This window comes from Bradysia coprophila, assembly GCF_014529535.1.
Source record: "Bradysia coprophila strain Holo2 chromosome IV unlocalized genomic scaffold, BU_Bcop_v1 contig_81, whole genome shotgun sequence".
Taxonomy (NCBI): domain Eukaryota; kingdom Metazoa; phylum Arthropoda; class Insecta; order Diptera; family Sciaridae; genus Bradysia; species Bradysia coprophila.
In genome coordinates this window covers 5,395,433-5,421,166 of record NW_023503375.1, presented here as the reverse complement: position 1 = coordinate 5,421,166, position 25,734 = coordinate 5,395,433, and the positions used below count along the sequence as shown (strand labels likewise).

Here is a 25,734-nt window from a genome sequence, read left to right as displayed (position 1 = left end):
AGTGAAAAAACAATGAAAATAAAAATAGAAACAAACATGTGCGAATAAAAACTTATCACTGGCGATGAGGCCGTCCGCTAATAACGTATACGCATTCAAAGGGTAGGGGTTATCACGGCGTGTGTTGACTATATAGTAAAAAAAACGAAATTTTATTTGTATTTGATAATGTTTGAAGATGAGTAAAATTATGATACACAGAAATCGATGGTTGGGGGTTATGATCGGCACCGAACAACACCATTCATTAGTTGTTTATGTTTGCATTTGCGTCGTTGCTTTGGAGTAATTCTATCTGCACAGAGAGAAATCCTGGATTAGATTTAAATCTTTTTCGGATTACATATAGGACCAAATTTATTTTTGGATTGAAATCTAATTTTTCGAAAGATTACTTGCATTTAATCTTTCGAAAATAATCTTTCGATGGATTAGATCGAAATCTTGCAATAGATTTAAATTTTTTTTATTTTGAAATTAAAATTTTTTTTTCCAACATATATTTGAATATTGAGTCAGATTTACTTCTTTCATTTATTCTGAAATTGAGAATTTTATTTGTTTAGTTGAAATTAAATGTTTTTTTTTACTTACTTTGATCAGGATTTGAACTCTTTCACCTCGGTACCTCCGTATCTCCAGTCCTGTACTTTACCACTGAGCTATTGGGTTCTTAATCTTGGCAAGATTTAATTTCGAACCGTTGTTACGGAGATTTTAATCTTTCAAAGATTAAAAAATAATCTTCTGAACGAAACCTTTGTACCGACTGAGGTAACCATCATAGTCAACGAGTTCAAATCCTAATCGAAGGCAACACTTTTTTTCTTCATTTTTTTAATTATTCAATAAACGATTATTATATTTCATAAATCTGGATAATCAACGATAAGGAAGTTGAGCCTGGCAAAAATATTGAAAAGTAGGAAAATATTATAATAAAACGATATTTTGCGCCCCATATTTAATTGTACAATTGATTAAGAAGTATAACGGACCAATTTGCATGGAAGAATTTATTTAATTTTGCAACGATTTTCAACTCAAAAATTAATATTCCTAAAGAAAAGCAAAAAAAAAAGTCTCAAATATTTCTGTGCTGTGGTTTTTAGTTTTACTTTGAATCGCTAACATATGACAAAAAATTACACATCTACCATCTACTAGATTCTAATCATAAACTCTAGGTAACAACGTTCTTTGAAAAAAAAATTCGTGGCAAACTTTTCTATATTTAACTTCACTTCTCACTGCTACTATCAATTTTAGCCATTTTAATCCGAAACGTAATCTATCGAAAGATTTAATTTTTGTAATCTTTGAAAAAAGATTGAAATGAAATCTTTAGAAAAATTTAAAATGTTCGTAATCTTTCCAAAGATTAAACATTTAATCTGACTTTTTTCTCTGTGATGCAACTGGTTATATGGTTCAATCAACGCACTTCAAGCATGAGTGGTACTCTAAATAGAGTACTGAAATGGGATAGTGTAAAATGCAAATTTTGACACTGTCAAAAAATCTGGAAAGAATTTTCATTCGAAATACTAATCTATTTGGCAGCTGTCACTCGAAGCACTTTTGCTTGAAGTGCGTTGGTTCAATTAAATTATCGTTAAACTTGTAAGTGTACTTTATACTTTTATCAACAAACACACACAGGCCACACAGAAGTGTGTTGTCTTCTGTTGTGTTATTCAACATTTGCGTTTTTATTTCAAACAAATTAATTTAAAATTTAAATTATGAAATCTGGAAATGTAAAAGTATTACAGGGCGAGAAAACTGAAGTTCGTCATGTTTTCTGGTTTGAGAGTTGTTGTGGTTTGTGTTTCCACACAAAATACAAGGCTGTAAACTTTGGGGAGGTCACGCAGATCGCCATTTTATTATATATGAGGGAACACACCACTTCTGAAGAAAAAAAAAATCACCACATCGTCAGGGCGACGAGAATCGTCACAGGAGGTGAATTTTTGCATTAAATCCGTCATTTTATCTTCAACTGTGGTGTGTCACCCGCGTATCTACACTTAACTGTCATTTTCACAAAGCTAACCTCTAAAAAATAAAATTTCATACAAATTTTCTAAACTTTGAAGTTTGAAGCTTTGTGAAAATGAAAACTTATTTGACATATCAAATGCACATGACAATGATCTATTGTTGACAAATGAAAATCTAAATGTTTAATTTTAGTCGTTCATTTTTGTTTCGAGTGCGTGCCTAAAATTCAGAAAAGAAATCTAGATTTTCATTTGTTCAACGAAATTGTTGTGGAACCAATTAGTGTAAAGGAAAACCAAATTAAAATGATCGATTCTGAGAATTTTGAGTGCATCAAAAAGGCATTAGTCCCTAGAAGCCAAAACCACCTTTTAAAAAAATCTTCGAAGCTTGTGTGGCTAGTGGAAACTGACAGGTGATCAAAATCCAAAAACACGCACTTTTCTCGAGGCACAAGAAACGTGCAGGGTCGTGTGTGGTGTCATTGTTAAGGTAATTCAATGTTTTTTTTGTGAAATAGAGTAATCAAACGAGTGATAGTTTTCATTTTCATTAAAGTTTTTTAAAAAAGGTTTTCGCAACAAGTGACTAAAAGTAGGATTTTCTGTTACCTTTATTGCGAAAAAGTATGTGTATTTTCACATCTAGTGCCTAAAAAGCATTTATCACTGTTGGATAAACAGCTATTTTGCAACTGCGCTGCGAAAACTGAACTTTTTAATGCGTGATTTGGTTGGCGATCGAAGGGCCTTTTTTCTCTGTTTTTCTATAATTTACTTTTCGCAACTAGTAGAAATATATTTACTTTTCACGACTCCTTCTGATCCATTAAACGTAAAGAAAATTCTGCCCTGACCAGGTTTCGAACTCCTGACACCAAAACCCAATGCTTATAGAGCAACACCTCTAACCATTCGGACCATTCAGGTTTTGAGATACATAATCGCGGTGAACCAATTTTTGAAGCATTCATAAATGCATACATGAAGACTCATACAACATTTCGTTCATGCAGCAGAATGTATGTCGAAGGTAGGTTTCAAAAGTTCATTTTTAGCAGCTGGTTGCAGAAAACGTTGATAGTTTTAACTTCACAGGCCGCGTATTTCTCGAGTTCTGTACGATTTTATTTTGATGCACTGAAAAGGTGGTCCGTAATTTATGAATGATACCTACACTTACGGAATTTCGAAAACCGACACATTTTCTGTTTTGTGGTTTTCAGGTGTTTTTGAGAATTTTCCATGCATTATATTGCATTTTATATGGAGAAATCAAAACGTCAAAGCTGTCAAACACAGAAACAGAAAATGTGTCGGTTTTCAAAATTCCGTGCGTGTATGAGATAATTTTCGGTTTATTGTGGTCGAAAATCAATATGGGAAGGCCGTCGGAGCTATTTTTTTAGCGACTCTTTGTTTACATGCCCAGAAAGCCCTTAGCACCAATAGTCTAAAACCGCGGTCGTTTAATATTCTTTTATCGACTAATGAACCTCCACCAAAAGTCGGAAAAAGACGTTTCTGTCCGTGATTTACTACCGCCACAGGCTATGCACATACATGTGTGGGGGTTCATTAGATAGGTATTGTCCAGTAGATACGGGACAAGTACAGACATCAAAAACAGCATAATTCGTGTATTTTTCTAAAATAATACTTTCCTTTTTAGTGAAGAAACACTATTCACTTAGAACCCAAAAAAAGTATCCTCAACCTGTCAGTTCTATGGCAAGTGGAGTATCATTGTAAAGCTACGTTAAACCTCTATCAGTGCATCTTGGTCCACTTTCAAAAAAAAATTCCTCTTTTGCAAAATTGATTGTTGTATCTGGAGATAAAATTTTCTCGGAATGTGCTCAAGACTCTAGAGTATCCAGGATGCGCCCAGATATCAAGCTTGTAACAAAAGTGATTTCGCGTAACAATATTTTTACAAATGTTGCACTCACTTACAACATAAATCCCGCCTCATTCACATTCCATACTTTCGAAGATTGAGCTGAACCTACGTAAGATATTATGATATCTATTGCTCGTAAGCATGTAATTTACTACAATAGTTTTCTCGGGGTTTAAGTGCACGAAAATAGCCATAAATTTCGGTTAAAAGTAGAAAAAAAAACGTCGGAGAATATTTTTCTTCCCTTCTATGCGTTTTGTTTTGTGCTTTCTAGTTTGCCTTCGTCTTCTTTTTTTCCTTCTTTTAAATTTATATGTTTTATAGAGACACTTACTCGTCGTCACTCTGGGAAAAAGATCGTAGACGCTTACCAAATGTGTTATCTAATCTACAAACAATAATGTAGTTTTCGGTATAATATCGGAATTGTGTGTGTGCGGATACTACTTGGGGTACAAGAATGTTGGGCAAATTGCCAGATTTAAGAGACAGAAAACCGAAAGGGAAACAGTATATTGAATGGGGATACCGGGGAGATGGGGGGAACTGGAATATAATGCAACAACAAAAAATAGAAATAGAAATAAAACGAGAATAATTTTCCATATATTTTATGAACAAATGGGATGGCACATAAATTCCGGATCGGTCTTCGGAAGTTGTTGTATGGAAATCAGAATGAATGATAATGCGTAATAATGATGAAAAAGTTTGGGTAAATGATTACGGAACAAAGTTTTTGAAGACTCTCCGTTTTATCTCGGATTATGAAACAATAAAGTTCCAGACTCTTTGAAATAATATTTGGAGTTTTGTTCTCTTTATCTTGTTGGCATAACCGACAAACAACATTCTATTCATAATATAATGTCCTACAGTTGGATGGAATTGATAACAAATTTTTTATATTGGAATTCGATGCAGAAACAACAATTTTCTTTCGCATCTGTTTGCACGATTGTTAGATATTAGTTGTGGCTGTTTGTACTAAGCATTTGGTTAAATACATTAAGACTTATTTAACACACATACACACATACAATATTTAACAGTATATCTACGACATAATCAACCAGCTCAAATTTGTGGAATTTGTTGAAGCATTCGCCTTGCGAACATGTACATAATTCCATCACAATTTTGAATAATAAATATATTGTGGAGATGGTGTGAGTGGATGCATCTGATGCATCATCATCTTGTAACCGCATTATAGTGAGCAGCGTAAAGGTCTTCAACTAGCAAATACTACGAATATTTACTTGAATAATTGAAATATTCGAATTGTGCTGTTTCGACACCTTCGAATTCTGGTCTTTTAACATAGTGGTCAAAATGATGCAACTGACATAGAAGGAAGTTGTAAGTTTTAATCACATCACGTTGGTCGATTTTCAGTGCTTTAACTCTTTTAATTAGACAGAGAACGAATATGTTCTTTGTGTCTATTGATCAAGGAAGTAAGTTTTGTAGGAGGGATTTTTTATAGTTATTTGTTTACCGAGAGAAGAAAATAGAAATTTTCAACAAGAGCGAAGGTAAGCGGAGTTTCAAGTCGTTCGAGCTGGTCTTCCAGATGTGAAAATGACCGTATTCTCCAAGAAATAATAAAAATCAGTTCACCTTACCACTTTGACAAATATCAACAAAGTGACAGTTCAAGTAAGAAAAGTTCCATTTTCTTCCCATAGTTCCCCAAAGTGCGGCACTTTTCTCACTAGAAATGTCATTCGACAAATCGTCAACCAAACACAATTTCCTCATGTTCTAATTAGGGGAGAAAATAGGTTAAATCACGTCGCACATATGAAAAACATTTTTCACAAAGCAAACGAGAAAATTATTATTTTTCACCTCATCTTTCGAAAAAAGTTGTTTTGTCATCGGGAAAAAAGTGGGAAATTTCATTTTCATCAACCAGAGTGTAGCGAGAAATTTTCGAGGAAGTTTTTTGCCAACTTTTTATGAAATAACTGCTTTATGTGGGCAAGGTGCGATTAACTGTTTTTCTCCACGAACAGAATATTTATTTTTGAGGCCTAAAGCATTCTCAATATGTCAAGATGCTGCCCAAATGTAATTTTTGCACCAAAGTGTTAAATAGCCTCAACGTTCCATTCACTGATGAATTCAAATTCTCTACGTTCATGCTAAGTATTTTCAAAGGGTCCAAATAAGATCTATCGCTTCATTTGGTGTTGAGGGATTTCGCATTCACAATAACTCACAAAGTGACATTTTCCTTATACAAAATGTGTCATTTTGTCAATTATTGTGAATGACGTGGCGTGAAATGCCTAGCAGCCCTTCATTTATCATCTGTGTTTGGACAAATTTTTTCTGACTATTGGAAAGCTTTTAAGTTAGGTCGACTTATATATAATAATATCAATCTTACTAGTCAAAGAAACACTTTCCGAACGCAACACTTTGTAAAAAGTAACTCTGAACAGTACGTAATGTAGTATCACTCACACAGCCACATGGAACTTCATTTGGTTTGACAGCATTTTTCGCATTTAGAAACACTTTTTAATTTGTGAGTGAGCGCTGAGGAAGCGCTTAGTGTCTAATTATGCTCCGTTTATCATTGTTTAGCCTGTGATGTGTAGCCCCAGTTTCAGACGTTCGATCTATAATATTTTCCTATACTAAGCAATACATGCATCGTTGTTAGTTCAACCTTTCGTCGAAGTTTTCAAAGTTATGCTCAACGCCACACAAAAAAAAAGTTATCAAAAAAAACCAAAACTGTGTATTGACAACGATCATCAACTTTCATAAGCAGAAGATAAGACGAAAATACTTTCTTAAATACTCACAAAAGGGGTGTACAACAAAATAGTCTCTATACCATCCATGTACCGATTTCTCGTTACAAGGAAAACTAAAGCCGAAATATTAATTACGATAATAATATACGCTCCGATAGACACAGGCACTTTTCTATAGAAAAGTTTCCTTCACTTTACACATTACACAACCGAAATAAGACTTTAATTAATAAACTTAACAAAGCTACTCGTCCATGGTTGGATGTATATACATGTATAGATAGATAGATGGTATGTTGTATACGACATACACAAGTAGAGTAGCATTAAACCGATGCACGAGAGAAGAAAATCAGATCCGATTAATAAATAACAGACTTTATAGAAAGTTTTTAGTGAAAGTAAAAGTGTTTTAGTCTCCACAGATATGTAGTACAGAGGAGTAGAGTAGAGTTGCTTTGTATATTTTGTGTGTAGAATAACATTCCGAAAATTATTACGTGATATATGAGCTGAACGTACTTATTATACTCTCACATTATTCTTATCTATAAATACGAAACGTTGTTTTTGCTTTCATTTCGCCGGTTACTATCCACATTAGGGTGGTCCAAATTTGGGTGAAATGTTTTTGTTAATGTCTTGTTCGGGTTCCCCTAACAATTATGAAAGGTCATTGTGAGAAACTAAGACCGGCCTAAAAAAAGCCGCTTGTTAGGATAGCGCAAAATCAGAGAACGAAAATGACCTGAAATGCTTGCCTCCCGAAATTGGCTACAAAATCGAACTCATTTGTTTTTTGTTACATTCTCAAATATTGTCAAAAGATGCACAACGGTTCAACGAATGGAATGGAATAAAAACGGCCGCCTAAATGTAGGCTACAAATTTACAAGTGTCCATTGCTCTTTAGAGTAATCTACGCATGGCTAAATTCTTGCCTACATTTCGGGGCAAAATTATTATTTTTAGCCCCGTACGAAGTACTGGGGACTTATAAGATTAATATGCCGTTTGTAACACGTCGAATTGGAAGGAGACAGTAAGGGCAAAGCATTTGGTTATGTTCATAGATGACGAATCCGCAATAAAAACAAGGCATCAGAACAGTCGGAGCGTTTGCTACGACTGAGCCCCGTACGACCCGTAAACCTATTTAGCCCGAAACCATTATACGTCCATAGCCCTAATAAGCCCGTAACCCTTATTGCGTACTTGACATCATTGTCTATTTTTGCAAATTGTAAACTGTAAGCGTTCATCTTTAAAATTGCGCTTAGCGCAATTACAAAAGCCCGTACGAAGTACTTCTCAAGTATAAAACAAAAGTTTACGATGTAATCTTAGGAATCCGAATTTACAACTTTTTTTTATCCCAATTTTCTTTCGGTATTGAATTATCTGTCAAACGAAACAAAAAGTAGCAAAATCTGATGAAATATACTCGATTTATGTGCAAAAAACACTTAGGGCCGAGCAGCGGCCTTAGTTCAAGGGCCCAAATTTGAAACTTTTTTCGCCACGTTCTTTTCTGTATTATATTACCTTCCATAGAAAACTAAATCAAGCAAAATCGGATGAGATTTACTCGATTTATGTGCAAAAAATACTTAGGGTCGAGTAGCGGCCTTAGTCCAAGGGCCCAAATTTGAAACTTTTTTAGCCACGTTCTTTTCGGTATTCAATTACCTTCCATAGAAAACTAAATCTAGCAAAATCGGATGAGATTTACTCGATTTATGTGCAAAAAACACTTAGGGCCAAGTAGTGGCCTTAGTCCAAGGGACCCAATTTGAAACTTTTTTCGCCACGTTCTTTTCGGTATTCAATTATCTCTCAAACGAAACGAAACAAAAACTAACAAAATCGGATGAGATTTATTCGATTTATGTGCAAAAAACTACTTAGGGCCGAGTAGCGGCCTTAGTCCAAGGGCCCAAATTTGAAACTTTTTTCGCAACGTTCTTTTCGGTATTCAATTACCTTTCATAAAAAACTAAATCTAGCAAAATCGGATGAGATTTACTCGATTTATGTGCAAAAAACCCTTAGGGCCGAGTAGCGGCCTTAGTCCAAGGACCCAAATTTGAAACTTTTTTTGCCATCATTCTATTCGGCTATCAATTATTTCTCAAATGAAACAAAAACTAGCAAAATCGGATGAGATTTATTCGATTTATGTGCAAAAACGACTTAGGGCCGAGTAGCGGCCTTAGTCCAAGGGCCCGAATTTGAAACTTTTTTCCCACGTTCTTTTCGGTATTCAATTACCTTTCATAAAAAACTAAATCTAGCAAAATCGGATGAGATTTACTCGATTTATGTGCAAAAAACACTTAGGGCCGAGTAACGACCTTTGAGCCCTCGCAACAAGCCCGGGTTGCATCCTACCCAAAAACAATGTTCAGCAACTTTGTTCTACTCGTCAATACCTTTCATTTGATACATCACAAGCAGGTATTGCGTGCGTATTTCGGTAGATATCGGCGAAAGACTGAAAAACACCTATAGGGCCCTAGCTCTGGAAGGGCCGGCCCTACCATGCCCATTTTCGAACTTGACCTTACTTTTGTCCATACCAATCGGGGAAAAAAAGAATTTTGAAAAAAGGTTGTGATTTACTCTAGCTAGAGGGGTCACGGACCCCTCTGTGACCCCTCTAGCTTGAGTAAATCACAACCTTTTTTCAAAATTCTTTTTTTCCCCGATTGGTATCGACAAAAGTAAGGTCAAGTTCGAAAATGGGCATGGTAGGGTCGGTCCTTCCAGAGCTAGGGCCCTATAGGTGTTTTTCAGTCTTTCGACGATATCTACCGAAATACGCACGCAATAGCTGCTTGTGATATATCAAATGAAAGGTATTGACGAGTAGAACAAAGTTGCTGAACATTGTTTTTGGGTAAGATGCAACGTGGGCTTGTTGGGAGGGCTCAAAGGTCGTTACTCGGCCCTAAGTATTTTTTGCACATAAATCGAGTAAATCTCATCCGATTTTGCTAGTTTTTGTTTAATTTGAGAGATAATTGAATGCCGAATAGAATGATGGCAAAAAAAGTTTCAAATTTGGGCCCTTGGACTAAGGCCGCTACTCGGCCCTAAGTGTTTTTTGCACATAAATCGAGTAGATCTCATCCGATTTTGCTAGATTTAGTTTTTTACGGAAGGTAATTGAATACCGAAAATAACGTGGCGAAAAAAGTTTCAAATTTGGGCCCTTGGACTAAGGCCGCTACTCGGCCCTAAGTGTTTTTTGCACATAAATCGAGTAAATCTCATCCGATTTTGCTAGATTTTGTTTCATTTGAGAGATAATTGAATACCCAATAGAAAGTTGGCAAAAAATGTTGGGTTTCTAAAATAATGTCGTAAATTGTTGGTTTTATTTGAGAGGTACTTTGTACGGGCTTTCGTAATTGCGCTATGCGCAATTTTAAAAATGAACACTTTCAGTAAATTTGACCATGCCCAACTTGACTTGCATTTTGGTAACAGACGCATTAGAGGGTTGTAGACGTATTAGGGTTCCGGGCGTATTACGGCTACGGACGTATTATGGTTACGGACGAAATAGGATTACGAGTCGTACGGGGCTAAGTCGCAGCAAACGCTCCGACTGTTCTGATGCCTTGTTTTGATGATAATTTTGGACTCGCATTCTTTTTGGAAAAAGTATGACCATCGTTTGGTGTCCGAGAAAACTCTTTAAAATATTTCACGAAAATTAACACATATTTTGAGTTTTCTCGAAATTATGTTACATCACCACAAACATTTAAATTTTTGCTGAAAAACACATTTTAACACCAAACGATGGTCGTACTTTTTCGAAAAGGGATGCGAGTCCAAAATTATCATCAAAATAATAATAATTTTGCCCCGAAATGTAGGCAACAATTTGGCCATGCGTAGATTCGTCTTAACTTCTCAATTTTGTTGTTACAGATAACATCTAAAAAGAAAATTGAGAAGTAAGAACAAGATTTTTCTTATGTCGATCTTAGTTTCAACAAGACTGTATGTAAGCTTCCTTTTTCGTACTTATTTTGTAAAAGATTTCTTGTACGTTTTGTGATATTGGTGGTTTGGTACGTTGCAAAATTATGTAACGTTAAAACGCCCTCTAGGAATGGCCAAGTGGATATTGATGAAAAGTGTACAACCTTGAGTTTCTCGCTATGACCTTTCATAATTGCTAGGGAGACCTGAACAAACCATACAAATAGGTTCTTGGACCACCCTAATACACATTTTCGGGATTCTTTGTGTATATAATATTCCGCACAAGAAATCTTCATAATGCCAGGGAAATGGAGAGATACAGACACACAATTACGAGACGAATATAAAATGCATGTTTGTGGTTATGCTTTTCATTTTCGAGAAAATGTGATGTGTAACTTCAGGATTTTTGGGGACTAAAATGTTTGTTTGTGGTAGTGGTTATTTTTCTCTATTATTAAATTTACAATCCAAAAGTCTAATACACTTAGCGTGTGTGTGTGTGTTTGTGTGGAGCGAATCAAACAATAAATCATTATACCACTTCCGGTAGCCGGAAGGGAACTACGAACGCGTACAATGAACAAAAATTGTGTTACACATTCGGGACGGGGACGTCTAGTTGGTATAAATCATTTTCTAAAACTGAAATTTTGCATTTCACATGAATATAATTTTTAGTTTCAATTTTATGCGGTGGGATAGCGCCAGATTTAAAACAATTTTCATTCTCTCATGCTATGGATTTCGTTTGCATTTTATTTATAGTAAGTCACTGAATATAATATAAGTCGCACCGCACAACGAGTGATGTATCTCCTTTCAATTAGTTGATGGAAAATACTGACGATGACGGTTGGTTGGAATAAGAATTATTTTCATTTATTAAAAAACTTCACTTGCAAGGTGAATAAGACCTTCGTATATGACCGGTTCCATGATAAGTGAATCCAATCGGTAAAAGATTTATCAAACACATCAATTTGTTTCACCATTTTCCAAAACCAAAGCAAAGCGACAATTGGACAGAGAAAAAAAACGCTTGTTCGCCTCATATGACAGATTCTCATCTGAACTGTCACCAGAGACTGTCAATTAAATGCCATCTTCTCTTACGCCGCACGCATGAAATAGTCATTTTCATATGCATAGGGTGGGTTACCTTACGTTATAAGAAATATGCGTTTTGTTTACGATTTTTCGAACGACATTTCTAGTGAGAAAAGTGCAGCCCTTTCTCTCACATAGGTAGAAAATAAGACTTTTATCCCTTGAACTGTCACTTTGTTTATGTTATTAAAAATGGGAAGGGTGTTTTGTTTCTTAGAGAAAAAAGGTAAATCACACTTCACACCTATGAAAAACGTTATGGTCATCACTGGGACACAATAAGAAATTCCAACTCGAGCGAAATTTCGGCTCTCGCTTCGCTACAAACATCGCTCTTGTTGGAATTTCCTACTTTCATGTAAATGGCATAAAAAAACGAAATGACTATTTGCTACCGAGTGCAAATAATCAACATGAACACTATCTGTACCCGAGTGCAAATAGTGAATTCATCTTTCTACAAACTGTGTAAGGAAGGAGGTTGGTCTGTTCCAACCAAATTCATCCTTCTACAAACTGTGTAACGAAGGAGTTTGGTTTGTTCCAACTGAATTCATCCTTCTACAAACTGTGTAAGGAAGGAGTTTGGTGTGTTCCAACTGAATTCATCCTTCTACAAACTGTCTAAGGAAGGAGTTTGGTTTGTTCCAACTGAATTCATTGTTCTACAAACTGTGTAACGAAGGAGTTTGGTTTGTTCCAACTGAATTCATCCATCTACAAACTGTGTAGGGAAGGAGGTTGGTCTGTTCCTACTGAATTCATCTCAAAAATCTCAAAGCGTCAGAAGTAGAAAATATTGATTATTTTTGTTCAGATTCTTGTTACGACTCAAAGCAATTCCCTGAAATTATTTTCTTGATAAATCTAACGAAGCTGCTTGCATTCGAATGGTCTGCTAACATTATGATTTCACGCCACGCGAAAGACAAGAGAACCCATTACTTTATAAAATGTTACAATTCGTATAAATAGCCAACCTTATTATGAAGATACTATTTGCACGTGTATCCGAGTGTCGAGAATATGAGCTTTGTTGGCGTCTACATAATACATTCGCTATTTGCATGCGCGTGCAAATAGTCTCTACATAATACGTTGGCTATTTGCACGCGCGTGCAAATAGTCTCTTCATAATATCCAAGTTGCAGCAGAGGTGAATAAGCACACAAAAACTTCTATCCCGTCGAAAGTTCATGAAATTCGAGGAAAACCCGTTAAACCACGGAACATGCCATATTCATCCATTCATTAACATATTTCTTTCTACCATAAATATTCGTTCTACGATTGTAAACTGCTATCTAATTCTCACATGGTAGTTGTGCACAGTATTTTCTGTATTCTTTGAATAAATTTCTGAAAATCTTTTTTCCACATTTTCCTTTCCACATATTCCGGTTGTGATTAAAATTAATGCATACGCTCTTTGTTTGACGAAATGTTAAACATGAGTAATAATAAGATAATCGCCTTACATTCAATGTTCAGCAGCAAGTTTCCTATCGAACCAAAGAGGTCGCTTGGTATTACTTTTCCAAGATTTTATCCCGCAATTTCGTTTGCTGCGCATGAGTCTACAATGTGTCTTGTAATAGTAAAACGTTTTGTATACGTAAATGCTTTGGGTATACAGTGCAATATGCATACATAACATATGATAGAGAGGAGATTTATGAAATGTGTAGAAATAAACATGCGTATGGTGTATAGTATAGAGGTATAGTACGTATACGTACACACATCCTCGATTTCAATTTAACATTTTCAAGCAAGATAAACTTTTGTTGGATAATGATATAGCCATAATATGATGACTGTGCAAAAGTAATTTTTGTTAACAATCAACTCTTTTGGATTGTAAAGTACCGGATATTGGGTAGTTCAGTCATCTCTCTTTTATTGGTTTTTCTTTCGGTTACAATGGAAAGTTTACCTTTCATAGTCTCGGCATCGTAAACATATCATTTCAGTGGAATCATCGGTTACTTCGTTTGAACGAAGTATTTTCAAATGAAATAGTTTTGGACGGATATTTTAGGAAATTTGTGAGTTGTAACTCGAATGAAGTGAGCGAAAGTGCCTAAGATCTCCCGCCCAAAACAGATACGTATACAACTTTTAATGACGAGTAACCAAATTACGAGAATAATTCTGTTATTTTGTCCCAAAGCATGAAAAATCTTTTACTTCAATAGATTTAACATAAATTTTAACTCGTTGAAGAAGCCTCGTCAACCAGAGGCAATATGGCGTTTATATTTCTCGTATAGCAGCTGTCGATAAAGATAATTTAAGAGGCTATTAACAGCATTTGTGAAAACCAATGGTGCGGACAGTTAAGAGCAATATTCCCTTTCAAAATTTTTAGCCTACATTTAGGCGGGAAAATATTGGTTTTTTAATGATTTCTCCGAACCGTTACTTTTAAAGCAAAATATGGTTTGTGGGTGATGACTTATATATGGAGAAACCTTTGCAGATTGTGTAAATTTATGTAATCTGCAGAGGTTTCTCCAAGTGGGTTAAGTCATGACTCACCAATTTTTCGTTTAAAAATAACGCATTTTTGGGTGCCTTACCTTCTCAAAAAAAAAGATTCAGAGAAATCATCAAAAAACCAAATGTTTTTCCGCCTAAATGTAGGCTTCGAAATTACAAAGGGTCCATTGCTCTTAAGGTCATGTATACTTAAATCAGAAAAGCTCATTTTCTATGGTGTTCAACATAACCAACACAAACCTATACATTAGATATAAGATTGTGCTGAACAAATTATAAAAGTGACGGTAACATGCCAACAATTAATGCTTTATAGATGTGTACAGTCGCATTATGAGTTATAAATTTTTCGTTTAACGGTTTAAGAGGCACTGGTACTTAGCTAAAATTGTAGTCTCTACATTGGCGTGTTTCGTATTGCCTTTTTAACCTGTTACAGACGAGCGTCATCTGTTATCGACAACGACAGCAATAATTAACGACAAGGTCTGACTAATGAGGTTTTATACAGCAAAAACCATGTTCAAAACAAATGAAGTAAAAGATTCCTGAAATCAATTTCTGAAAATATTCTATCAAATGAAGTAATAGTTTGTAATAGTAAAATTGTTAATATGCTATCTGCTACAACCAGATGTATTTTCTGTTGAAAGCTACCACATTCGTGGTAGGAATAAGGGAGGGACTTATCGATTTTATTCGCGATTTCTTGTCAAATATCAATAGAAATACGAAAAATAAGAAACTCGTACATCGGGCATCCTCAAAATATTGTCTCATTTAAAAGATTTTACAAAAAGAAAATCTATGAAAATAGCACTTCCCACTCAATTTCACACCCAAATCACATCCACCTTGAACTTAGTCAAATATGGTTTAACGAAGAAAATCATCGTAAAAGTCGTTCATCGGAACATGATTATAGTTTTTCAAACGTCAAATCGCCAACACAAAAATGTAGTGTTTGTTGTGAAAATGTCATAATTTCGGTGATTTCGGTGTGATTTAATTCAGATTTTGTGAGGAAATGTGCTTCTTGTGTTGTTTTTAACAGTTCACTTATCGGTTGACTTAAAATATTCGTCGAAGCAACCAAAATTATGAAAAAAAAATTATGACCAATCATGTAAACAAACAACAATATTGTCGTTTGGTGGGACGTGAGTTGCAGAAGAGATGACCCAGTAGAAATAAAATGACGGCGGTAATCTTAAAAATTACGTTTTAGCGGAAACGTTTTGCTTTAAATGTGTATCCGTTTCCGGTAAAATAAATTAGTGCGAAAGCAACTACTTTTCATGAGCTTTATAATAACACCTTTAGTTAGGGGTGGGTCACATCCCTTATTGCGGTCGTACATTTTCCTATAGTATATTGGAGCAACGAATGTATGTATCAGGCCAATTCTTCAAAATCGATCGATTTATCTTGAACAGATTCATTATTCATGTCAAATTAATACGAAAATGAGTGCGTTCAAATCCCGAGTCAAATCCGCTTTGAAGCCAATGGATATAACAAAAGTTTCAAGCGATCGAAGTTGTAATATGTCGTCGGTGGATCAGAACCACTGGTTCTTACTCTTATACCACGAAACTGAACGTACACTGAATGTCTGTCGTTAAATATTCTAAGCCATAACTTCTTTCTCCCTTGCTATTATTCTCTGCTGAAATTTTGAGGGACCCATTGACACAATTTCAAATTAAAGTAAAATGCAAATCGGCTAACCAAGCAAAACTATAACGAAACAATCCATTCACATTAACTGTTCCATACACATCTCGTTGCTTCGTGTTCATTTTCCATCCCCAAAAGCGACAAACGACGCAACCTTTTTTATTTTTCTTCGTTTTTTTTATAATTTTCTTTTCCCACTGAGCATCTGACTTGTTTCGGGTATCATAAAATCACATAAGATCCGAATATTATCATTGACATCATTCCATTAGACTTTATAGTGTAACATTTCAAAGCGGAATCTTATTTTCGTTTCGCCTACAGCGGCATTTTGACAAACGGGTAATAATATCAGTCCTTTTGTGGAATTGTTTTTGTTTCCGGTTGAATTGGCTTATCTGATTAAGAAAATATATAAAATTGTTGGCTTCGGGTTTTTTTTACTTCTGGTCGTTGAAGGTTCCACATGTTTTTAGCATGTACATTCACAAGTTGAAGCAGATACGATACGAATGAGATAAAAGAAAACATTTTTGATATTACACCAAATAACTGTTACACACAAACCACAAAATATTGTTCGCAAAATTAATAGAATGGCAGCGTATGAGAATAAGGAAGGAAATTCAGGACACGAACAAAGTTCTTTGAAGGTTTGTTCACATTTCGTACGCATATGATCTCATATTTGGTGTTTTTAGCCCCGTACGAAGTACGAAGGGGCTTATAGGATTACGATGCCGTGTGTAATTGATGGAATTCGAAGCAGACGGTAAGGGCAAAGTGTTTGCCTATGTTTATAGATGACGAATACGCAATAAAAATTTGGGCCGTCTGTCCGTCTGTCCGTCTGTCCGTCTGTCCGTCTGTCCGTCTGTCCGTCACGTCGATATCTTGAGTAAATCAAATCCGATTTCAAAATTTTTTTTTTCCCCTGATAGATAGTCAAAATAGTGAGGCTAAGTTCGAAGATGGGCATATTCAGGTCGGCCCTTCGTGAGTTAGGGCCACCTAAGTGATTTAAGGTCTTTTGGTGATATTTATGGCAAAATAAACGATGGAAATGTAAATGACACGGCAAATTATAGGTATTGTCAATACCAATCTAGGAAAAAAAAGTTTTTTAAAATCGGGTGAGTGGACCGTGAGTTAGGGCCTTAGAAGTGAAAAGCTACTAGGGCCCTATGCGTATTTTACATACAACTCGAGTAAATTTCATCCGTTTTTCGTAAATTTTGTTTCATTTGAAAGATAATCGAACACCGAATAGAATGCTGTTGAAAAAAAAATTAAATTTGGGTCCTTGGACTAAGGCCGCTACTAGGGCCCTATGTGTATTTTACATATAACTCGAGCAAATTTCATCCGTTTTTCGTAATTTTTGTTTCATTTGGAAGGTAATCAAAGGCCGAATAGAATGTTGTTAAAAAAAAAAATTTGGGTCCTCGGACTAAGGCCGCTACTAGGGCCCTATGTGTATTTTACATATAACTCGAGCAAATTTCATCCGTTTTTCGTAATTTTTGTTTCATTTGAAAGGTAATCAAAGGCCGAATAGAATGTTGTTGAAAAAAAATTAAATTTGGGTCCTCGGACTAAGGCCGCTACTAGGGCCCTATGCGTATTTTACATACAACTCGAGTAAATTTCATCCGTTTTGCGTAATTTTTGTTTCATTTGAAAGATAATCGAACACCGAATAGAATGTTGTTGAAAAAAAAAAAAAATTTGGGTCCTTGGACTAAGGCCGCTACTAGGGCCCTATGTGTATTTTACATATAACTCGAGCAAATTTCTTCCGTTTTTCGTAATTTTTGTTTCATTTGGAAGGTAATCAAAGGCCGAAAAGAATGTTGTTGAAAAAAATTAAATTTGGGTCCTCGGACTAAGGCCGCTACTAGGGCCCTATGTGTATTTTACATATAACTCGAGCAAATTTCATCCGTTTTTCGTATTTTTTGTTTCATTTGGAAGGTAATCAAAGGCCGAATAGAATGTAGTTGAAAAAAAAATTGGATCCTCGGACTGAGGCCGATACTAGGCCCTATGTGTATTTATACTCAATAAATTAAAATTTTAGGGCTATTTGAAATTTTTGTTTTATTTGAAAGGAACGTCGTACGGGGCTTCGTAATTGCGCTATGCGCAATTTCTAAGATGTACACATTACATAATAATTTTACTTTAACTACTTTAACCGGCGCATAGGCTTACGGTCAAAGTAGGGTGACAGACGCACTAGGGTCACGTACGCAATAGATATACGGGTTTGTACGGGGCTCAGTCGCAGCAAACGCTCCGACTGTTCTGATGGCTCGTTTTTCTTTTGTTGCTTATGTTAAACTGGACCCAATACATGGCCTAGTTTTAGGAATTTAATTCCTAAAAATTCCATAAAATTCTTAAGAAATCCATTTGTAAACTCAGAAATTTAGGAATTTTAGGGATTTTTTGAGTGGAAATTTTTGAAACTTTTAAGAATTAAATTTCTAGAAACAGGGCCAGACCCAAAGCTCACAAATAAATATATTTGGTTCTGTCAACACACGTCACGCAAAAGTGATAATAGTCGACAGCTGCCCAATAGAGTACAATGAACCTTAGCACTAAAATGTCAATTTTTGGCCTACACATTCTTAAAATCGATTTTTAACCGTGAAGCCAGGGACTTAAGTAAGGAACAAGTGTGTGCCCCTAAAAGTGGCGACATTGCCATCAACATTTGCCACCACAGAAATTTCACTGTATCATTGGCGAAACGGTTTTTTTTGACTGATGAGCATATTTACAGCATTTGACTTCCCCCTATGGCTCCAATCACCATGCAATTAATGCTTCGACTGGACTCAACAAATTTAACTAACAAATTACCAACAAAATTTGCGTCACAAATGGTAATTGTTGAGGAAACCACACCATTTTCAAGAAAATTTTAAGGATAAAATAAAATAACTTTAAAGAAGAAAACCGAATCATTGGTAAAATTTGTTGAGTTCAGACGCAGAACGCGACCCCTAGCGGTCATGAGTTCGAAAGTTTGAATTACCACGTCAAAATTCTATTTTCAAGTTTGCAGACATAATACACCTATCTATCTAGATATTTCCCGGTCAGTTCTTCCCGCTGAGCTGATAGAAATTTCTACACCAGAAAGTTTCAACCCAATGAATTATTACTCCTTTTGGTCAGCTGGTCTGATCATTTTATGGAAGATTTTTTTTCTTTAAACTATGATTTTGTGCTGCCGTAAGATCGATTTTTGAAAATTTCGTCGTTGTCGGTCTTCGTCAGATTTATCGATTTTCAACGGTCAGTGCAGTGGACATAAAAAGTTGAGTTCATATGTTAATCTAATCTCTACACTTCACAGATTATTTAACAAGAAAGATAAAGCCTACAATAGTACATCTCATACCTAGGACTTAAAGCCTTTTTTAGCGTGTGAGAAGCTTCCAGACAGAGCCGAAGGCGACACTGCACTGACCGTTAAAAATCGATATATGTGACGAAGACCGAAAACGACGAAATTTTCAAAAATCGAACTGACGGCAGCACAAAATCAAAGTTTGAATTTGTTGTTCGTCTATGAAATGATCAGACGGACCAGATGAGTGGATTTCCGGCTGAGCCTTAAAAGAACTAAGACATTTTGTAAAAACCGCTACACGCAATTAAATAATTATTTACTTGAATCAGAGATTTATTTATACTTTAAGAGTTGGGCAGTTTTCTATTTTTGCATCATCAAAAGTCACTTTAAAAAAAATATCAATTGCTCCGCTCGCGATTTCTCTTCCTTCAAGAAAAATTCTGCAACTTGAGAGAACCTTCAAAATTTAAAATGAATCCTAAAATGACTTCGCATTGAGCCTCTCTCAAATTCAGAAACTGAGAACCATTGGTCCCAGTTAAGGAACATGATTAAAATAAAGTCTGTGACTACAAGTTTATTCACCCAAGATCACTTATTTCAAGTTTTGTTTTACATATTAGATTTGGCCCCTTCAGAGCGAAAACATGGGCCCTGACAAGATGTGGCTACACCGAAAAAAATCCCTATTTTAGTCCCTGCTTGAATCCATGATGGCACATTTTTTGGCCAAATGGAGAAAAATGTAGAAGACAGCATGATCTACATTTCGCTTCATTTGGCCAAAAATGTGCCATCATGGCTTCACAGTTAATAATCGATTTTAAGAATGTGTAGGCCAAAAATTGGTATTTAAGTGGTAAAGTTCTAACAGTACTGACATTTCTAACAGTGTTTTACTTCTATTAGGGGTACCGCTCATTTGATTCGATTTGTTTACAGACCTTACTAACAGTTTTTTACTGCCAACAACAAGTGCAGTCTGGACCACTGTCCTAATGTGATTTCCGAACCACGCCTCACAGTATGCAAATACTATCTGAGCAAAGTTAGATGCCAATTGATATCGCGCCCAAATATAGGCTAGACATATGAACCCAAATTCATCGTATTGAGGTTACGTCGAACCCGGATCATTTTGGTGGAACGCCAGTACGTAACCACTGAGCCATCTCATCTCATGCTTGAATTGCGTTGGTTCTGGTAGAAGCGGGGATGTGTATCATCTCAGAAACTTTTTATTCGTATTGTGTGTACTACCCTGCTACTCATCTGTTATCGATAACGACTACAAAAAAAATGACAAGCTCTGCGTAATATGGTCATTTATATGGTAAAATGCATGTTCAAAAATGAAGTACAAGATTTAAAATCATCCGATTAAGAATACTTTGATCGATGGAAGTAATAGATACCATACATTGAGAGCATGCTATTTGGGACGATTGAAACCTACAGAATTGTTAAGTTTTGGGTAAACCAGAGGGTTTGAGGACCATACATGGGCCAAATAGAAAGAGAAAATTTCAAATTCGAGCAAAATTGGTCTTCGAATCCAAAACAAAAAATTTCCACAAAAAAACCAAAAAATCATTTCAGCCTTCGCATTCTAAAAATATTTTCAAAAAAATAACAATGCGTTACCGGAGACCGGCGACAATAACTTTGTCATATATTTCATGTTTGAATTATTCATGCGATATTTTCGTTCCCCAGAATTTTCCATTTTTTTTTTTTGCTATAACAATTTTCCGGTAGCAAAGGTGAGTGAGCAATAAGTTTGAAAACTTAAAACCATTATAAAGCACTCTAACGTTACATGAGTGTGTTTCGGGATATGGACGATTGTGCACACTCAATATAATCGAAAAATATGAAAATGAATATTTATAACAACATTTTCTGGTCCGGTGCACACACATCAAGTCCTATACATATACATAACCTAACACAACGGAAAATTGTGAAAATTTACCGATATTTCAAAGTAAACAGTTCGTTGTTCAACACGGCAACCGTGATATAACACAAAAGGCCACGTTATTTATACGTTAACTTTTCCATCATGAACGGCAAAAATACTCCCTTTAATCACTTAGTAATATGAAATCGTGATTTGTATAACATTGTCGAGTATTAAATTCTAATTCCTTCCACAAGGTACCGACCACACATTATTTGTTCAATGCATACATACAGGCGACCTCAATCACAAATCTCAATTTTATTAAAAGAGCAAAATCAATAAAGACATTGTTCGGCGAGTTTCAATATTTTATAAAGATTTTTACTTAAATTGATTGGATGGTAAGCTGCTGCTACTGCTGCTGTGGCTGCTGTATGGGCTGTGTGCAATGGATATTTAAACTATGCAGAATGGATGTCATATCCCGGGTATGGTATGGATATTATGTGGATATGTAAGTACTGTATAAGCGCGTTTACTTTCTAGAAATCATGTGTGTTCCTTGTCTTTTATTTTTTTGGCAACATCACAAGAAAGCAATCAGTTAAATTGATACTTTGTTTAACGTATCCATGGATAGCAATTGGTATTTGATTTAACTGGAATAAAATATTGCAAAATCGGAATAAGATACGTCGTTCCGTTTCAATTTGTAAAATATTTTTCGTCGTGTGATAGTTTTAGGACGCGCCGCTTGTTTATTTATTGTGCTTTTAGAGATTGTAGGGCATTGTGTTTTTATAGAAGAGGAAAACTGTGGTGCACTAATAGTCCATTTGATTTTTCAGTGGCGCTGAGTTTTGGGGGCGCCTGTCACTATGGAAAAGTTTGTTAAATAAGAAGTCATTTTTGAGATCAGAGTAGCAAACAAAACCGATTTCTAACACTGACTTAGGTGAAGTCCAGAAAAAACATAGCTAACGCCGACCCGTACGAAACACCTATTCGTATCAAAAGCCTTTAATGTGAAACTCTTCATTTCTCTTACTTCATTTTCTTCTTTGCTGAAAAACTATTCTCCCTTTAAAATCACTTACATTATCCACTCTTTGCCTTGTTATCATATACAACTAAATTGCCGGAGGCAATATAGACAGCCCCGTACGAAGACAAATTTCATAAATTCCTATTTAAACAGCTATATACCGCTATATTTAACTATATTTCACTATAAATAAACATTTCACAGATAAATATATGCTATTATATAGCTCTATATGCCTGTATATAGCTCAATATAGCTGTATATAGGTATATATAGATGTCCGTATATGGAATCCCTGAAACCCCACACACATAACAAATTATTTCCATGTTAACAGAAACTCTCTAAGTATCATTTTTCCCAAGATATTTCTATTTTACTAAAATCCAATATGGCCGCCGGCAGCCATTTTGTTAGGAGACCGGAAATAGTACTGACGCTTTACATTCGTTAATACCTTTCAAACAAAAAAAAATTCATGAAATTCGGTCAAAATTTACTCGAGATATTGTCAAAATACACCACGTTCACTGTACTTCCGAGTAGCCAGATAAGAGCTCACTCCAAGAGACCTAGCTCACGCTCCGGAGAACATAATTTCATAAATTCTTTTTTCCCTGATTGGTACGGTCAATACCTATCTAATAAAGCTAAAACAGACGAAATATGTTCAAATGTGGCCGACCTACAAGCAAAAACTGCTTGCCGCCCTGTGCCTGTTCCACACCAAGGGGTCTAACTCACGAGTCGGTCATCCAATTTCCATAAACTTTTTTTTTGTCGATCGGTATTGTAAATACCTTTTATTTGACGTATCACTTACAAGTTTAACGTTTAAATGTCCGGAGATATCTTCGAAAAACCGTAAAGCACTTATTGGGCCACAGCTCGGGAGGGGTCGATCCAAAATCACTCATCTTCGAACTTAGCCTGTCTTTTGACATTACCAAACGGGAAAAAGAAGAATTTTCAAAATCGGATGCGTTTTACTCAAGTTATCGTGCAGACAGACGGACAGACGGACAGACGGACAGATGGACAGACGGACAGACGGACATTTTTTTTTCGCGGATTTGGCATCTCTAGACAACCACAATAGGTTTCCCCTTACTCAGGGAGTCCAATTCGACGTGTTACAAACGTATGCGTAAACCCATAAAACCCCAGTACTTCGTACGGGTCTAAAAATCTTGCCCCCATGGGAAGTTCATAAAAAAAATTTAGTCTCCATGGGAAAAACCAAAGACGGTGCCACTGTGATTTTTAATACTCTTTGACAGCTTAGATGTTAAAGAGCTTCGCAAGACGCATGAGTTTTCTTGTCAGTAGTATGGATCTCAGAGACAAAGTGTCCGTGGATCTCAGTGAGTAAGTCGGTCTCGATGTGAAATACTATTTTACACTTCTCTAGTAACTGCAACAAACGGTAAAGTACATGGGAAGTTGAATCTATTACTTCGTTTGTTTGAAGTAGCATTTTGTTGGACCACAACATTGTAAAGTAGATTACGATTTGCACGTTAGGTATGTGTTTCCCACTTAGGTGGACGCACGGGGATTCAGGAGGTTTTGAAAGTTGATTTCTCTATGTCACTCATCCACAGTTGAGTGTCTATTACCCCCAAAAGCAATCTTCTTTCTGAATAAAACCAGTCGCTACTTTCACTGAAAGATGTCGTTGCAATTAACCTGGTGTCAACCGAGAAATTGGATTTTTACTCGACCGATTTTAGTCGAATTGAATGCTCATGACCTTTGTACTCCGGAACGGTAATTAGCTTTTCAATCGGTCTGATATGAGGCTTCAGTCTGGAAAAACTCTTGCTCTCATTTGATCACATCCTTTTGCCAAGGTCTTACCGTCTAGCAGATATTGGGCTGATTGAAGAACTAACAACTATTGCAGCGACACCTTTCAACGAGTTTGCGAAGCGTATGTCTCAATAGAATTGAGAATATCGTCCGTAAAACTGTTCCCAGTTCAGTTTATTATGTCTTGATTTGACGCAAAATCTTTTACTTCAATAGTTTAACTCACATTATGTTATAAGAGGACAAAATCCAGAGCACATCGCTTGTATGGTTGTAGTCTCTGTGTGTGTGTTGGAATTTCACGGATTCCAATCCGGACTACTAATAAAACGACATGTTTACACTTTGACCGTTTATTAGTGAGTGAAGTGTTCTACGAACCTGCCCTTCACTTGAACATTCATCAATTGTGATGCAGCGACTTTCCTTTATGTCCGATTGCAACTAATCCGTAGTTGCCACGAATAGCATTTAGCTATTTCCATGACTAAAATCCGTAGTCATCACGACCATCGTGTGTCATCTTGACCATCGTGCGTCATCTTGACCATTGTGTGTCATCTTGACCATCGTGTGTCATCTTGACCACCCTCGGCATCTTGACCACTGTTGCTATCTTGACCATCGTTGTCATCTTGACCACTGTTGCCATCTTGACCACCGTTATCATCTTGATCACTGTTGCCATCTTTTTTTTTTGATGCTGAACCGTTTGTGAGATTGTACTGCTCACCCAGTATTACGCCTACCGACCGTCATCGAAGTGACCATTTGTCATCTGCCATCTGTCATCTGTGACGGGATGGCTCAGTGGTTACGTACTAGCCTTCCACCAAAATGATCCGGGTTCGATTCCCGTGACAGACAAATTCCGCATGGAATTTTTCTAGCGATTATATCGCATTGGTAACGTCCTTAGTTCACTCAAGCTTCATAATTTGGGTAGTTGCGGTGTGTTTGGTGGCTGCAACGATGTACACACTGAATGAATCGTATGACGTAACCCAAATACGATGAATTTGTGTACATATGTCTAGCCTACATTAAGGCGAGATATCAATTTCGCACCTAACTTTCCTCAGAGAGTAATTACATACTTCGAGGCGTGGTTCGGAAGTCACGTAAAGCCGGTGGTCCAGACTGAACTTGTTATTGGTTGTAAAAGGCTGTTAGAACGGTCTCAAAACCAACAAATAAATAAATAAATGACTCGACCAATTTTGTCGTCTGCCATTGACTTGACCATCGACCATCATCGACGCGACCATCTGCCATGTGACTACCTCCTCAGACGAAACGATGCCATACCAACCGCCATACTTGGAGTTACCGCCACCACTTTGTGACTACCTCCTCAGACGAAACGATGCCATACCAACCGCCATACTTGGAGTTACCGCCACCACTGCCATAGCGCGAATCAGCGCCGAAACTTTCCGCAGAACACACAACAATCACAATTTAATCATACAGCGAGTGTTATTGACACCCCTTCCAGTACAAACTGGCGCTGCAGATTAATTGCCACAGTTCAATGTGTCTGGGCCCCATAACCTATTGGAATTTCACGGATTCCAATCCGGACTACTAATAAAACGACATGTTTACACTTTGACCGTTTATTAGT

The 25,734-nt window shown here is 36.2% G+C and overlaps 2 long non-coding RNA genes across 2 annotated transcripts; one reads left to right on the top strand and one right to left on the bottom strand.

Annotated features, from left to right (window-relative positions):
- Window positions 1-525: 525 nt before the first annotated feature.
- LOC119072295 lies at window positions 526-12,264 on the bottom strand. The gene is made up of 4 exons (XR_005086834.1): window positions 12,170-12,264; window positions 3,796-3,811; window positions 3,289-3,295; window positions 526-539 (listed from the first exon to the last, which is right to left on the bottom strand). It is a non-coding gene; the product is annotated as an uncharacterized LOC119072295 (long non-coding RNA).
- Window positions 12,159-12,667, top strand: LOC119072294. The gene is made up of 2 exons (XR_005086833.1): window positions 12,159-12,272; window positions 12,325-12,667. It is a non-coding gene; the product is annotated as an uncharacterized LOC119072294 (long non-coding RNA).
- Window positions 12,668-25,734: the final 13,067 nt, after the last annotated feature.